Genomic DNA, 17,344 nt, shown 5'->3' with positions numbered 1-17,344 from the left:
TAACCTCTTGGAGCCTCATCTGTGAAACTGACATAAATGCTTTTGCTTTTCAGCTTGTTGGAATTTAAATACGACCAATCAAAATGCGTTTAGGCTTCAAAGGAAAAAGTTCTCCATAAATACACCAGAATTTCATTCTAACATGATTCATTCATTCAAAGAGCACAGCTGCACAAGGTAGGTTCCCCTGAACCACTTTCTGGGTCATTTGGTTACTGATGGGCTAAAGGACATCATTAAAACCTCACCTCAGCCTTTGCCCAGCTGTTAGCAAAACCTGCAGTGTATAGATTAGATTAATATTGCACAGCTGTACAAATACCCACCCAGGTCCATAAATTATAAAATATTTTTACACATAGAGAGGGCAGTCATTAGTATGAATGACATGATTTGGGGGAGGTTATATCTACAAATGTCTGGCAGGTGTGTGTGTGTGTGAGAGAGAGAGAGAGAGAGAGGGAGAGAGAGAGATTGAGTGGAAATAGAAAAGAATGTCAGTAGTAGACCAAAATAAAATCACAAATATAATTTTTATCTTGCATTTAATTAATAAGATGTAAAAATGAAATCAATGAAGTGTTAGTGGTGAGAAATGCAGTTGTGATCTTTCAGTCTTAATCTTCAAAAAAGCCAAGAAAATAGTAAGTGTCTGAGAGAAGCAAAGATTAAATAGAAAGATATGGTTTGGTTATTTTCCTAATCTGTGCCGAATTTTGGAACAAATTTCTTAAGTACATTATAAAATCAATTTGGTCCAACTATCCAGTAAACATTAAGACATTTGTACAAGTAGGGCAGCACAAAGCTTTCAGTTCTCTGCTCTAATCAAGAATTTAAATTTCAGTTCTTCAGGGTCACAGAGAACTACCAAATTTCTTTGCCTTGTTTTACAATCCAATATGAGATTAGTAAAAATCCGTTACCGAAATAATGCATAAAATGATGACTTCTCATGCCCTCCCTGACCTGAGGAGGTTGCAAGAGATCTGAATTTCTCCACTGGACTCAAGATTTCTCAACAAATCAGCATCAGCAGCTTCCTGCCCCCACCCCTTTTAAATATCCCTATACTCAGGCGGGGTGTGGTGGCTCACACCTGTAATCCCAGCACTTTGGGAGGCTGAGGGGGGTGGATCACTTGAGGCCAGGAGTTTAAGACCAGCCTGTCCAACATAGCAAAACCCTGTCTCTACTAAAAATACAAAAAATTAGCCAGGCCTGGTGGCGTATGCCTGTAATCCCAGCTACTCGGGAGGGTGAGGCAGGAGAATCGCTTGAACCCGGGAGGCAGAGGTTGCAGTGAGCCAAGATCAGGCCACTGCACTCCAGCCTGGACGGCAGAGTGGTACTCCATCTAAAAAAAAAAAAAAAACCCTACACTCTGAGTGACCTACCTGATCAGTATAGCTATAAGCACCTTCCTATATGTCATAAAAAACAAACCAAGCTTAACCAAAGTAAATGGTTACAGTTGTTGCCAACAAAGCTGAGAAATGGGTATCTCCTGTGTTATACAAGTGATATTTCAGCCTTGACAAGGAAATTATTGCCTACACACACACACAAACAAACACACACACACACACACACACGCACGCACAAAAGCAAATGCTTTGGCCATGAAGTTCGACCAAACTAAAAGATAGTTCCAGTGCAATGTAATTTTAAGTTTCCAAATGAACATATTCCAGGAGGCTCATATCAGTGGTCCTCAGCTCTTGACTCCTGAAGGAAACATTCTTTCAGGGACTTGGTTGTCTTGGTTTAGTCAAATAAAATATTAACAATCAGGAACCTGGCAGCATTTATCTGACAATATAGAGAAAATCATATTAACATGAGCTCTTCACCGGAATGATCTTGGACATCCATGATGGCACCGGGAAACGCGCCACCAGCTCTGGAAGGGTGGGAGGCTCTGGCTGACTTGGCACCTTCCCACTTTCAGCTCTCGTGGCCGCTCATCCTGCATGAGATGGGGACCCAGCAGAGAGGGGTTAAATGGGTTGAGAAGCCAGTCCAGCCAGGGGTCATTAGCAATCAAGGACCAGCATTAAAAGGCAGCAGGAGACTAAGGGTCTCTGACAGGCTTGGCTCCAGGCACCATCTGGAAGGAAAGAGGCTGTCAAAGTTGGCTTAAAAAAAAAAAGAAAGAAATTCATGGAGATCTTTTCTTTTCAATAACATAACACAGTTATGTTATTTCCAGCGTGGTTCCTTCCTTGGAAGTTAGGTTATTTTCAAAGTGCTCTGTTTTTGAGAGTAGGGCCAGGCAATCACATTTCTAGGCCTGTTTGTGGCCATGATGAACCAGTTATTGGCACCTGGGTTGGGACCAGCCCAAGACCAAGTGTATGGCTAACAAACTCTTAAACTTTGATAGTGGCGAGAGATTGTAACACACATGCTTCATAATAAGGTGACTGGAATATGTCAGATCTAAAGTATGGGGCACAGCTCATATCCAATAATGCATTAATCGTATTCCACACACTACAATACGATCTGTGACTAAAAAGAAAAAACCAGACAGCTTTGCTTAACCTGTGTTCAAGCTGATCATCTAAGTTGTGATTTTTGACACAACTTAAAGAATTCTAAAACAAGCCTGGGTTCACTTTCTAAGGTAATTTGTACAAGGAAATGGCAGTCAGGGGTGTTGCATATTACATACATGTGGTTACCAACTTGGTTTACATTATTGATTAAATTCATTTTCTCTTTCTCTTTTTTAGACCTTTGGATATCTCCTCCTCCTTCCCCTTATCTATAAATATGTAAGAAAGAAAACATGTTTAAAATACAGTATTTTATTTCTTTTGATCACAGATTAGACTTAGAGAACAGAGATGCCCTATAATGTGATCTTTGAGAGATATTACAAAGCTTCCAATCTCACTGTGAGGATTGTTAATATATACATATATTTTATTATACTTTAAGTTCTAGGGTACATGTATACAATGTGCAGGTTTGTTACATATGTATACATGTGTTGTGTTGGTTTGCTGCACCCATTAACTTGTCATTTACATTAAGTATATCTCCTAATGCTATCCCTCCCCCCCTCCCCCCACCCCACAACAGGCCCTGGTGTGTGATGTTCCTCTTACTGTGTCCGAGTGTACTCATTGTTCAATTCCCACCTATGAGTGAGAACACGCGGTGTTTGGTTTTCTGTCCTTGAGATAGTTTGCTCAGAATGATGGTTTCCAGCTTCATCCATGTCACTACAAATGACATGAACCCATCATTTTTTATGGCTGCATAGTATTCCATGGTGTATATGTGCCACATTTTCTTAATCCAGTCTATCATTGTTGGACATTTGGGTTGGTTGCAAGTCTTTGATATTGTGAATAATGCCACAATAAACATACATGTGCATGTGTCTTTATAGTAGCATGATTTATAATCCTTTTGGTATATACCCAGTAATGGGATCCCTGGGTCAAATGGTATTTCTAGTTCTAGATCCCTGAGGAATTGCCACACTGTCTTCCACAATGGTTGAACTAGTTTGCACTCCCACCAACAGTGTAAAAGTGTTCCTATTTCTCCACATCCTCTCCAGCACCTGTTGTTTCCTGACTTTTTAATGATTGCCATTCTAACTGGTGTGAGATGGTATCTCATTGTGGTTTTGATTTGCATTTCTCTGATGACCAGTGATGATGAGCATTTTTTCATGTGTCTGTTGGCTGCATAAATGTCTTCTTTTGAGAAGTGTCTGTTCATATCCTTTGCCCACTTTTTGATGGGGTTGTTTGATTTTTTCTTGTAAATTTGTTTGAGTTCTTTGTAGATTCTGGATTTCAGCCCTTTGTCAGATGGGTAGATTGCAAAAATTTCCTCCCATTCTGTAGGTTGCCTGTTCACTCTGATGGTAGTTTCTTTTGATGTGCAGAAGCTCTTTAGTTTAATTAGATCCCATTTTCTATTTTGGCTTTTATTGCCATTGGTTTTGGTGTTTTAGTCATGAAGTCCTTGCCCATGCCTATGTCCTGAATGGCATTGCCTAGGTTTTCTTCTAGAGTTTTTATGGTTTTAGGTCTAACATGTAAGTCTTTAATCCATCTTGAATTAATTTTTGTATAAGGTGTAAGGAAGGGATCCAATTTCAGCTTTCTATATATGGCTAGCCAGTTTTCCCAGCACCATTTATTAAATAGGGAATCCTTTCCCCATTGCTTGTGTTTTGTTAGGTTTGTCAAAGATCAGATGGTTGTAGATGTGTGGTGTTATTTCTGAGGCCTCTGTTCTGTTCCATTGATCTATATCTCTGTTTTGGTACCAGTACCATGCTGTTTTGGTTACTGTAGCCTTGTAGTATTGTTTGAAGTCAGGTAGCGTGATTCTTCCAGCTTTGTTCTTTTGGCTTAGGATTGTCTTGGCAATGTGGGCTCTTTTTTGTTTCCATATGAACTTTAAAGTAGTTTTTTTCCAATTCTGTGAAGAAAGTCATTGGTAGCTTGATGGGGATGACATTGAATCTATAAATTACCTTGGGCAGTATGGCCATTTTCACAATATTGATTCTTCCTACCCATGAGCATGGAATGTTCTTCCATTAGTTTGTGTCCTCTTTTATTTCGTTGATCAGTGGTTTGTAGTTCTCCTTGAAGAGGTCCTTCATATCCCTTGTAAGTTGCATTCCTAGGTATTTTGTTCTCTTTGTAGGAATTGTGAATGGGAGTTCACTCATGATTTGGCTCTCTGTTTGTCTGTTATTGGTGTATAAGACTGCTTGTGATTTTTGCACATTGATTTTGTATCCTGAGACTTTGCTGAAGTTGCTTATTAGCTTAAGGAGATTTTGGGCTGAGACGATGGGGTTTTCTAAATATACAATCATCTGCAAACAGGGACAATTTGACTTCCTTTTTTCCTAATTGAATACCGTTTCTTTCTTTCTCTTCCCTGATTGCCCCGGCCAGAACTTCCAACACTATGTTGGATAGGAGTGGTGAGAGAGGGCATCCCTGTCTTGTGCCAGTTTTCAAAGGGAATGATTCCAGTTTTTGCTCATTCAGTATGATACTGGCTGTGGGTTTATCATAAATAGCTCTTATTATTTTGAGATATGTTCCTTGAATACCTAGTTTATTGAGAGTTTTTAGCATGAAGTGCTGTTGAATTACATCCAAGGCCTTTTCTGCATCTGTTGAGATAATCATGTGGTTTTTTTCTTTGGTTCTGTTTATATGATGGATTAAGTTTATTGATTTGCGTATGTTGAACCAGCCTTGCATCCAGGGATGAATCCAAATTGATTTTGGTGGATAAGCTTTTTGATATGCTGCTGGATTTGGTTTGCCAGTATTTTAGTGAGGATTTCTGCATCAATGTTCATCAGGGATATTGGTCTAAAATTCTCTTTTTTTTGTTGTGTCTCTGCCAGGCTTTGGTATCAGGATGATGCTGGCCTCATAAAATGAGTTAGGGAGGATTCCCTCTTTTTCTATTGATTGCAATAGTTTCAAAAGGAATGGTACCAGCTCCTCTTTATACCTCTGGTAGAATTCGGCTCTGAATCTGTCTGACCCTGGACTTTTTTTGGTTGGTAGGCTATTAGTTATTGCCACAATTTCAGAGCCTGTTATTGGTCTATTCAGCAATTCAACTTTTTCCTGGATTAGTCTTTGGAGGGTATATGTGTCGAGGAATTTATCCATTTCTTCTAGATTTTCTAGTTTATTTGCGTAGAGGTGTTTATAGTATTCTCTGATGGTAGTTTGTATTTCTGTGGGATCAGTGGTGATATGCCCTTTATCATTTTTTATTATGTCTATTTGATTCTTCTCTCTTTTCTTCTTTATTAGTCTTGCTAGCAGTCTATCAATCTTGTTGATCTTTTCAAAAAACCAGCTCCTGGATTCGTTGGTTTTTTTGAAGGGTTTTTTGTGTCTCTATCTCCTTCAGTTCTCCTCTGATCTTAGTTATTTCTTGGCTTCTGCTAGCTTTTGAATGTGTTTGCTCTTGCCTCTCTAGTTCTTTTAATTGTGATGTTAGGGTGTCAATTTTAGATCTTTCCTGCTTTCTCTTGTGGGCATTTAGTGCTATAAGTTTCCCTCTACACACTGCTTTAAATGTGTCCCAGAGATTCTGGTATGTTGTGTCTTCGTTCTCATTGGTTTCAAAGAACATCTTTATTTCTCCCTTCATTTTGTTATTTACCCAGTAGTCATTCAGGAGCAGGTTGTTCAGTTTCCATGTAGTTGAGCAGTTTTGAGTGAGTTTCTTAATCCTGAGTTCTAATTTGACTGTGGTCTGAGAGACAGTTTGTTATGATTTCTGTTCTTTTACATTTGCTGAGGAGTGCTTTACTTCCAACTATGTGGTCAATTTTGGAACAAGTGCGATGTGGTGCTGAAAAGAATGTATATTCTGTTGATTTGGGGTGGAGAGTTCTGTAGATGTCTATTAGGTCTGCTTGGTGCAGAGCTGAGTTCAACTCCTGGATATCCGTGTTAATCTTCTGTCTCATTGATCTGTCTAATATTGACAGTGGGGTGTTAAAGTCTCCCACTATTATTGTGTGGCAGTCTAAGTCTCCTTGTGGGTCTCTCAGACTTGCTTTATGAATCTGGGTGCTCCTGTATATATTTAGGATAGTTAGCTCTTCTTGTTGGAATCATCGCTTTACCATTATGTAATGGTCTTCCTTGTCTCTTCTGATCTTTGTTGGTTTAAACTCTGTTTTGTCAGAGAGTAGCATTGCAACCCCTGCCTTTTTTTGTTTTCCGTTTGCTTGGTAGATCTTCCTCCATCCCTTTATTTTGAGCCTATGTGTGTCTCTGCACGTTGAATGTTGAATATTGGCCCCCACTCTCTTCTGGCTTGTAGAGTTTCTGCTGAGAGATCCGCTGTTAGTCTGATGGGCTTCCCTTTATGGGTAACCCGACCTTTCTCTCTGGCTGCCCTTAACATTTTTTCCTTCATTTCAACTTTGGTGTATCTGACAATTATGTGTCTTGGAGTTGCTCTTCTCCAGGAGTATCTATCTTTGTGGTGTTCTCTGTATTTCCTGAATTTGATTGTTGGCCTGCCTTGCTAGGTTGGGGAAGTTCTCCTGGGTAATATCCTGAAGAGGGTTTTTCAGCTTGGTTCCATTCTCCCCATCACTTTCAGGTACACCAATCAGATGTAGATTTGGTCTTTTCACATAGTCCCCTATTTCTTGGAGGCTTTGCTCGTTTCTTTTTATTCTTTTTTCTCTAAACTTCTCTTCTCACTTCATTTCATTTATTTGATCTTCCATCACTGCTACCCTTTCTTCCAGTTGATAGAATCGGCTACTGAAGCTTGTGCATTCATCACGTAGTTCTCTTGCCATAGTTTTCAGCTCCATCAGGTCCTTTAAGGACTTCTCTGCATTGGTTATTCTAGTTAGCCATTCATCTAATCTGTTTTTAAGGTTTTTAACTTCTTTGCGATGGGTTCAAACTTCCTCCTTTAGCTCGGAGAAGTTTGGTCGTCTGAAGACTTCTTCTCTCAACTTGTCAAAATCATTCTCCGTCCAGCTTTGTTCTGTTGCTGGCGAGGAGCTGCGTTCCTTTGGAGGAGAAGGGGCACTCTGGTTTTTAGAATTTTCAGCTTTTCTACTCTGGTATCTTCCCATCTCTGTGGTTTTATCTACCTTTGGTCTTTGATGATGGTGACCTACAGATGGGGTTTTGGTGTGGATGTCCTTTTTGTTGATGTTGATGCTATTCCTTTGTGTTTGTTAGTTTTCCTTCTAACAGTCAGGTCCCTCAGTTGCAGGTCTGTTGGAGTTTGTTGGAGGTCCACTCCAGACCCTGTTTGCCTGGGTATAAGCAGTGGAGGCTGCAGAACAGCAAATATTGCTGCCTGATCCTTCCTCTGGAGCTTTGTCTCAGAGGGGCACCCAGCTGTATGAGGTGTCAGTCGGCCTCTACTGGGAGGTGTCTCCCAGTTAGGCTACACGGGGGTCAGGGACCCACTTGAGGAGGCAGGCTGTCTGTTCTCACAGCTCAAACACTGTGCTGGGAGAACCACTGCTCTCTTCAGAGCTGTCACACAGGGACGTTTAAATCTGCAGAAATTTCTGTGCCTTTTGTTCAGCTATGCCCTGCCTCCAGAGGTGGAGTCTACAGAGGCAGGCAGGCCTCGTTGAGCTGCAGTGGGCTCCACTCAGTTCGAGCTTCCTGGCAGCTTTGTTTACCTACTCAAGCCTCAGCAATGGTGGACACCCCTCCCCCAGCCAGGCTTGCCGCCTTGCAATTTGATCTCAGACTAGCAATGAGCAAGGCTCCATGGGGGTGGACACCCCTCCCCCAGCCAGGCTTGCCGCCTTGCAGTTTGATCTCGGACTAGCAATGAGCAAGGCTCCATGGGGGTGGGACCCACTGAGCCAAGTGCAGGATATAATCTCCTGGTGTGCTGCATGCTAAGACCTTTGGAAAAGTGCCATGTTTAGGTGGCAGTGTCCCGATTTTCCTGGTACAGTCTGTCACGGCTTCCCTTGGCTAGGAAGGGGAAATCCCCCGATCCCTTGTGCTTCTCAGGTGAGGCAATGCCCCGCCCTGCTTCAGCTTGCCCTCCATGGGCTGCACCCACTTTCTGACCAGTCTCAATGAGGTGAACCAGGTACCTCAGTTGGAAATGCAGAAATCACCCATCTTCTGTGTTGATCATGCTGGGAGGTGTAGAATGGAGCTGTTCCTATTAGGCTGTCTTGGAATGGAAATCAGATCATTAATATTATAGCTGAGTTCATTAGAGGAATTACATTCTAGTTCATTATTGTGTGGGTTTTGTTTGTTTTTAGATAGAGTCTCGCTCTGTTGTGCAGGCTGGAGTGCAGTGGCACAATCTTGGCTAACCGCAATCTCTGCCTCCCAGGTTCAAGTGATTCTCCTGTCTCAGCCTCCTGAGTAGCTGGGATTGTAGGCGTGTGCCACCATGCCCAGCTAATTTTTTGTATTTTAGTAGAGATGGAGTTTCACCATGTTGCCCAGGCTGGTCTTGAACTCCTAAGCTCAGGCAATCCACCTGCCTTGGCCTCCCAAAGTGTTAGGATTACAGGTGTGAGCCACCGCACCCAGCCCGTTGTGTGGCTTTTAACATTAGTCTTCAGTATACCCTTAGTTCTGATATAAAAAAGGTAGTACAAGAAAAAGGATTCAGGGTATATTTGTTTTTAGATGGTGATGGTACTTTTATGATAATTTTACCCTCTGCTAAAATTACCCTCATGAAGCTTTTGGCCAGTTTATAGATGCCTGGGATGGGCGAAAAATAACAGGGAAGATCTAAGACTCTGTAGCCTCAGATACAGCCTCACCAGAGGGTGAGTCAGGCGATACTGGCTGCTAATCCAGGAAGTGGGCATCATTTGGAGGGGTAATCAAGGTGGCTGGCAGTCCAGCAGAAGTCCAGCAGAAATGCAAGATTCTGGGGATTGAATCTGGATCATTTTAAATCATCCAATCCTAAACTTTTGACAGTTTATGCCCATACTGGCCAGCCTGTCTGAGACAGTGTATTAATCGGAGGTCCAATTACACAGAACAGAGTTTGTTTAAAAACAGACAAGCAAGTCCCAGAGACAGAACACTGTGGGTATGGAAGAATCCTGTCCTTAACGTTCTTCGGTTGGGCTCACTCTGATTTTGACTTTTCTCACTGTTCTCATGGAGACTTTTGGTTTTCGTAGGATGTAAGTGTGCCTACATAAACATGACACTTGAGTCATGAAAACCCAGACCTGATCAGAGTTATAGGGTTCCTGGGAAAGACTATGGGAAGATTCTTTTAAGAAAAATTGTTTGGTAAAAATATCCAAACTCGAAGCCTACTGTCCAATCCTATACTAAAGCTTCACAAAAGATGCTGTATGGACCATTGTTGGTAAAGTGAACTTACTTCTAGGGGGGCTTTGATGCCTTCAGTGGCTGTAGGTTTTGTAATATCAGAGTTTGATTTATAAGAATATAAGAGGACAGTTCCAAGATGGCCGAATAGGAACAGCTCCAGTCTACAGCTCCCAGCGTGAACGATGCAGAAGACGGGTGATTTCTGCATTTCCAACTGAGGTACCGGGTTCATCTCACAGGGGCTTGTCGGACAGTGGGTGCAGCGCACTGAGCATGAGCTGAAGCAGGGCAAGGCATTGCCTCATCCAGGAAGCACAAGGGGTCAGGGAATTCCCTTTCACAGCCAAGCAAAGCTGTGACAGATGGCACCTGGAAAATCGGGTCACTCCCACCCTAATACTGTGCTTTTCCAACGGTCTTAGCAAACAGCACACCAGGAGATTATATCCTGCGCCTGGCTTGGAGGGTCCCATGCCCACGGAGCCTTGCTCATTGCTAGCACAGCAGTCTGAGATCAAACTGCAAGGCAGCAGTGAGGCTGGGGGTGGGGCGCCTGCCATTGCTGAGGCTTGAGTAGGTAAACAAAGCAGCCAGGAAGCTCGAACTGGGTGGAGCCCAATGCAGCTCAAGGAGGCCTGCCTGCCCCTGTAGACTCCATCTCTGGGGGCAGGTCATAGCCGAACAAAAGGCAGCAGAAACCTCTGAAGACTTAAATGTCCCCACCTGACAGCTTTGAAGAGAGTAGTGGTTCTCCCAGCACAGAGTTTGAGATCTGAGAACAGACAGACTGCCTCAAGTGGGTCCCTGACCCCCGAGTAGCCTAACTGGGAGGCACCCCCCAAGTAGGGGCAGACTGACATGTCACATGGCGAAGTACCCCTCTGAGATGAAACCTCCAGAAAAACGATCAGACAGCAATATTTGCTGTTCAGCAATATTCGCTGTTCAGCAATATTCGCTGTTCTACACTCTCCGCTGGTAATACCTAGGCAAACAGGGTCTGGAGTGGACCTCCAACAAACTCCAACAGACCTGCAGCTGAAGGTCCTGACTGTTAGAAGGAAAACTAACAAACAGAAAGGACATCCACACCAAAACCCCATCTGTACATCACCATCATCAAAGACCAAAGGTAGATAAACCACAAAGATGGGGAAAAAACAGAACAGAAAAACAGAAAATTCTAAAAATCAGAGCACCTTTCCTCTTCCAAAGGAACGCAGCTCCTCACCAGCAATGGAACAAAGCTGGATGGAGAATGACTTTGACGAGTTGAGAGAAGAAGGCTTCAGACGACCAAACTTCTCCGAGCTAAAGGAGGAAGTTTGAACTCATGGCAAAGAAGTTAAAAACCTTGAACAGATTAGATGAATGGCTAACTAGAATAACCAATGCAGAGAAGTCCTTAAAGGACCTGATGGAGCTGAAAACCATGGCAAGAGAACTACGTGATGAATGCACAAGCTTCAGTAGCCGATTCTATCAACTGGAAGAAAGGGTATCAGTGATGGAAGATCAAATAAATGAAATGAAGTGAGAAGAGAAGTTTAGAGAAAAAAGAATAAAAAGAAACGAACAAAGCCTCCAAGAAATAGGGCACTATGTGAAAAGACCAAATCTACGTCTGATTGATGTACCTGAAAGTGACGGGGAGAATGGAACAAAGTTGGAAAACACTCTGCAGGATATTATCCAGGAGAACTTCCCCAACCTAGCAAGGCAGGCCAACGTTCAAATTCAGGAAATACAGAGACCACCACAAAGATACTCCTGGAGAAGAGCAACTCCAAGACACATAATTGTCAGATTCACCAAAGTTGAAATGAAGGAAAAAATGTTAAGGGCAGCCAGAGAGAAAGGTCAGGTTACCCACAAAGGGAAGCCCATCAGACTAACAGCGGATCTCTCAGCAGAAACTCTACAAGCCAGAAGAGAGTGGGGGCCCATATTCAACATTCCTAAAGAAATGAATTTTCAACCCAGAATTTCATATCCAGCCAAACTAAGCTTCATAAGTGAAGGAGAAATAAAATCCCTTACAGACAAGCAAATGCTGAGAGATTCTGTCACTACCAGGCCTGCCCTACTAGAGCTCCTGAAGGAAGCACTAAACATGGAAAGGAACAACTGGTACCAGCCACTGCAAAAACTTGCCAAATTGTAAAGACCATCAATCCTAGGAAGAAACTGCATCAACTAATGAGCAAAATAGCCAGCTAACATCATAATGACAGGATCAAATTCACACATAACAATATTAACCTTAAATGTAAATGGGCTAAATGCTGCAATTGACACAGACTGGCAAATTGGATGTAAACTCAAGACCCATCAGTGTGCTGTATTCAGGAAACCCATCTCACATGCAGAGACACACATAGGCTCAAAATAAAGGGATGGAGACAGATCTACCAAGCAAATGGAAAACAAAAGACAGGGGTTGCCATCCTAGTCTCTGATAAAACAGACTTTAAACCAACAAAGATCAAAAGAGATAAAGAAGGCCATTACATAATGGTAAAGGGATCAATTCAACAAGAAGAGCTAACTATCCTAAATATATATGCACCCAGTACAGGAGCACCCAGATTCATAAGTCCTTAGAGACCTACAAAGAGACTTACTTAGACTCCCACACAATAATAATGGGAGACTTCAACACCCCACTGTCAACATTAGACAGATCAATGAGACAGAAATTTAACAAGGATACCCAGGAATTGAACTCAGCTCTGCACCAAGCAGACCTAATAGACATCTACAGAACTCTCCACCCCAAATCAACAGAATATACATTCTTTTCAGCACCACACCACACCTATTCCAAAATTGACCACATAGTTGGAAGTAAAGCACTCCTCAGCAGAGGTAAAAGAACAGAAATTATAACAAACTGTCTCTCAGACCACAGTGCAATCAAACTAGAACTCAGGATTAAGAAACTCACTCAAAACTGCTCAACTACATGGGAACTGAACAACCTGCTCCTGAATGACTACTGGGTACATAACGAAATGAAGGCAGAAATAAAGATGTTCTTTGAAACCAATGAGAACAAAGACACAACATACCAGAATCTCTGGGACACATTTAAAGCAGTGTGTAGAGGGAAACTTATAGCACTAAATGCCCACAAGAGAAAGCAGGAAAGATCTAAAATTGACACCCTAACATCACAATTAAAAGAACTAGAGAGGCAAGAGCAAACACATTCAAAAGCTAGCAGAAGGCAAGAAATAACTAAGATCAGAGCAGAAATGAGGGAGACAGAGACACAAAAAACCCTTCGAAAAATCAATGAATCCAGGAGCTGGTTTTTTGAAAAGATCAACAAAATTGATTGATAGACTGCTAGCAAGACTAGTGAAGAAAAGAGAGAAGAATCAAATAGATGCAAAAAAGGGCATATCACCACCGATCCCACAGAAATACAAACTACCATCAGAGAATACTATAAACACCTCTATGCAAATAAACTAGAAAATCCAGAAGAAATGGATAAATTCCTCGACACATATACCCTCCCAAGACTAAACCAGGAAGAAGCTGAATCTCTGAATAGACCAATAACAGGCTCTGAAATTGAGGCAATAATTAAATGCTTACCAATGAAAAAAAGTCCAGGACCAGACGGATTCACAGCCAAATTCTACCAGAGGTACAAGGAGGAGCTGGTACCATTCCTTCTGAAACTATTCCAATCAATGGAAAAAGAGGAAATCCTCCCTAACTCATTTTATGAGGCCAGCATCATCCTGATACCAAAGCCTAGCAGAGACACAACAAAAAAAGAGAATTTTAGACCAATATCCCTGATGAACATCAATGCAAAAATCCTCAATAAAATACTGGCAAACCGAATCCAGCAGCACATCAAAACGCTCATCCACCATGATCAAGTGGGCTTCATTCCTGGGATGCAAGGCTGGTTCAACATATGAAAATCAATAAACTTAATCCATCATATAAACAGAACCAAAGACAAAAACCACATCATTATCTCAATAGATGCAGAAAAGGCCTTTGACAAAATTCAACAGCCTTTTATGCTAAAAACTCTCAATAAATTAGGTATTGATGAGATGTATCTCAAAATAATAAGAGCTATTTATGACAAACCCACAGCCAATATCATATTGAATGGGCAAAAACTGGAAGCATTCCCTTTGAAAACTGGCACAAGACAGGGATGCCCTCTCTCACCACTCCTATCCAACATAGTGTTGGAAGTTCTGGCCAGGGCAATCAGGCAGAAGAAAGAAATAAAGGGTACTCAATTAGGAAAAGAGGAAGTCAAATCGTCCCTGTTTGCAGATGACATGATTGTATATCTAGAAAGCCCCATCGTCTCAGCCCAAAATCTCCTTAAGCTGATAAGCAACCTCAGCAAAGTCTCAGGATACAAAATCAATGTGCAAAAATCACAAGCATTCTTATACACCAATAACAGACAAACAGAGAGCCAAATCATGAGTGAACTCCCATTCACAATTGCTTCAAAGAGAATAAAATACCTAGGAATACAACTTACAAGGGATGTGAAGGATCTCTTCAAGGAGAACTACAAACCACTGCTCTATGAAATAAAAGAGGACACAAACAAATGCAAGAACATTCCATGCTCATGGATAGGAAGAATCAATATTGTGAAAATGACCATACTGCCCTAGGTAATTTATAGATTCAATGCCATCCCCATCAAGCTACCAATGACTTTCTTCACAGAATTGGAAAAAACTACTTTAAAGTTCATATGGAACCAAAAAAGAGCCCGCATTGCCAAGTCAATCCTAAGCCAAAAGAACAAAGCTGGAGGCATCACACTACCTGACTTCAAACTATACTACGAGGCTACAGTAACCAAAACAGCATGGTACTGGTACCAAAACAGAGATATAGATCAATGGAACAGAACAGAGCCTTCAGAAATAATACCACACATCTACACTACCTGATCTTTGACAAACCTGACAAAAACAAGAAATGGGAAAAGGATTCCCTATTTAACATATGGTGCTGGGAAAACTGGCTAGCCATATGTAGAAAGATGAAACTGGATCCCTTCATTACACATTATACAAAAATTAATTCAAGATGGATTAAAAACTTAAATGTTAGACCTAAAACCATAAAAACTCTAGAAGAAAACCTAGGCAATACCATTCAGGACAGAGGCATGGGCGAAGACTTCATGTCTAAAACACCAAAAGCAATGGCAACAAAAGCCAAAATTGACAAATGGGATCTAATTAAACTAAACTAAAGAGCTTCTGCACATCAAAAGAAACTACCATCAGAGTGAACAGGAAACCTACAGAATAGGAGAAAATTTTTGAAGTCTACCCATCTGACAAAGGGCTAAAATCCAGAATCTACAAATAACTCAAATTTACAAGAAAAAATCAAACAACCCCATCAAAAAGTGGGCAAAGGATATGAACAGACACTTTTCAAAAGAAGACATTTATGCAGCCAACAAACATATGAAAAAATGCTCATCATCACTGGCCATCAGAGAAATGCAAATCAAAACCACAGTGAGATACCATCTCACACCAGTTAGAATGGCAATCATTAAAAAGTCAAGAAACAACAGGTGCTGGAGAGGATGTGGAGAAATAGGAACAGTTTTACACTGTTGGTGGGACTGTACACTAGTTCAATCATTGTGGAAGATAGTGTGGCAATTCCTCAGGGATCTAGAACTAGAAATACCATTTGACCCAGGGATCCCATTACTGGCTATATACCCAAAGATATAAATCATACTGCTATAAAGACACATGCACACGTATGTTTACTGCGGCACTACTCACAATAGCAAAGACTTGGGACCAACCCAAATGTCCAACAATGATAGACTGGATTAAGAAAATGTGGCACATATACACCATGGAATACTATGCAGCCATAAAAAAATGATGAGTTCATGTCCTTTGTAGGGACATGGATGAAGCTGGAAACCATCATTCTGAGCAAACTATCACAAGGACAAAAAACCAAACACCGCATGTTCTCACTCATAGTTGGGAATTGAACAATGAGAACACCAGGACACAGAAAGGGGAACATCACACACCGGGGCCTGTTGTGGGGTGGGGGGAGGGGGGAGGGATAGCATTAGGAGATATACCTAATGTAAATGATGAGTTAATGGGTGCAGCATACCAACATGGCACATGTATACATATGTAACAAACCTGCACGTTGTGCACATGTACCCTAGAACTTAAAGTATAATAATGAAAAAAATATATATGTATATATAAAAGAATGTAAGAATGTGCATATTTATTTCCTTGCATATTAATGGCATAAGAAACTGTTAACAGGGAGTTGGGGTAAGGCTTGTGGGAGGAAGGTAGTTTTCACTGTATTCCTTTTGTATTGTTTTAAGTTTTTACTTGCTTTTTAAGCAAGCATGTATCACTTTATATGATATTTAAAAGTTGCTCTTCTCAGGACAGAAAATCATTTTGATTCGTTTCTAATTCAAATAAGCATTAATTGAGGATATTTTAAAATATCCTCACATTGTGAAAGGATTAAGGCACAATTTCTAGCTTCAGAACTGTACAGTAGGCTAGGGTTAGGGACCTTAACAATTAGCCACACTGCAACATTGGAAATTACTGATTTTCTGAACATTAAGTAGTTCAGGCTTTCTTACATGAAAGTTGAAACTTGAGCATTTTTCTTTTTAGAACTATATGAGTAAAGGATGTAAGATTTAGATTCTCAGTATTTAGAAGGGTGGAGCCAGTTTAAAGGTAGAAATAGTTGGCTTTTGGCTTTTGAAATGAAGGTTGAGAACAACCGCCAAATTGCAAGATTACTTCCTGAGGGTCAGTTGTATGCAAAGCAAATACAAGGGTAAGATCAGCTCCTACATTCAAAGGGTTTAAAATCTAGGACAGGTGGGAAAAATAGGCAAATTGTAATACATGGCAGAATGTGACATGTGCTCCAAAACAGGTACACAATTCAGATTGTAAAGGTCATTTCTAGCCGGGCATGGTGGCTAATGCCTGGTGGCTCATGGTGGCCCCAGTACTTTGGGAGGCCGAGGCGGGTGGATCATTTGAGGTCAGGAGTTTGAGACCGGCCTGACCAACATGACGAAATAACATCTCTACTAAAAATACAAAAAAATTAGCTGGGCCTGGTGGTGCACATCTGTAGTCCCAACTACCCGGGAGGCTGAGGCAGAAGAATCACTCGAACCTGGGAGGTGGAGGTTGCACTGAGCCAAGATCACGCCACTGCACTCCAGCCTGGGCACAGAGTGAGACTCTGTCTCAAAAAAAAACAAAAAAACATTTCCAGTTGGTAGTAAGAAAAGGCTTCATATAAGTTGTAGTATTTAATATGGAGCTTAAAATATGTGTGAAAGGTGGGAAGGAAGAGCATCTTGTAAGTTGCCTGAAGAAAGGTGTTATATTAGAAGGGGTGTCATAATAATTTATTGAGCCCTTACTATGTACCAGATACTCCATATGAAC

At 41.3% G+C, this 17,344-nt stretch overlaps 1 protein-coding gene and 1 long non-coding RNA gene across 2 annotated transcripts in view; one reads left to right on the top strand and one right to left on the bottom strand.

Moving 5' to 3' along the window:
- LOC134807988 (uncharacterized) overlaps nt 1-2,820 on the top strand; it is a 76,272-nt gene extending 73,452 nt beyond the window's left edge. The window contains exons 9-10 of the long non-coding RNA XR_010149781.1: nt 54-177; nt 2,739-2,820. This is a non-coding gene — a long non-coding RNA (uncharacterized LOC134807988). The remainder of the gene's footprint in view (nt 1-53; nt 178-2,738) is intronic.
- MYO3B (myosin IIIB) overlaps nt 1-17,344 on the bottom strand; it is a 477,280-nt gene that overhangs the window by 16,070 nt on the left and 443,866 nt on the right. The window lies entirely within an intron of this gene.

The sequence above is a fragment of the Pan troglodytes genome, chromosome 13, assembly GCF_028858775.2.
Source record: "Pan troglodytes isolate AG18354 chromosome 13, NHGRI_mPanTro3-v2.0_pri, whole genome shotgun sequence".
Taxonomy (NCBI): domain Eukaryota; kingdom Metazoa; phylum Chordata; class Mammalia; order Primates; family Hominidae; genus Pan; species Pan troglodytes.
Note: the sequence above shows the minus strand (reverse complement) of the source record. Positions and strands in the feature narration are given on the sequence as shown.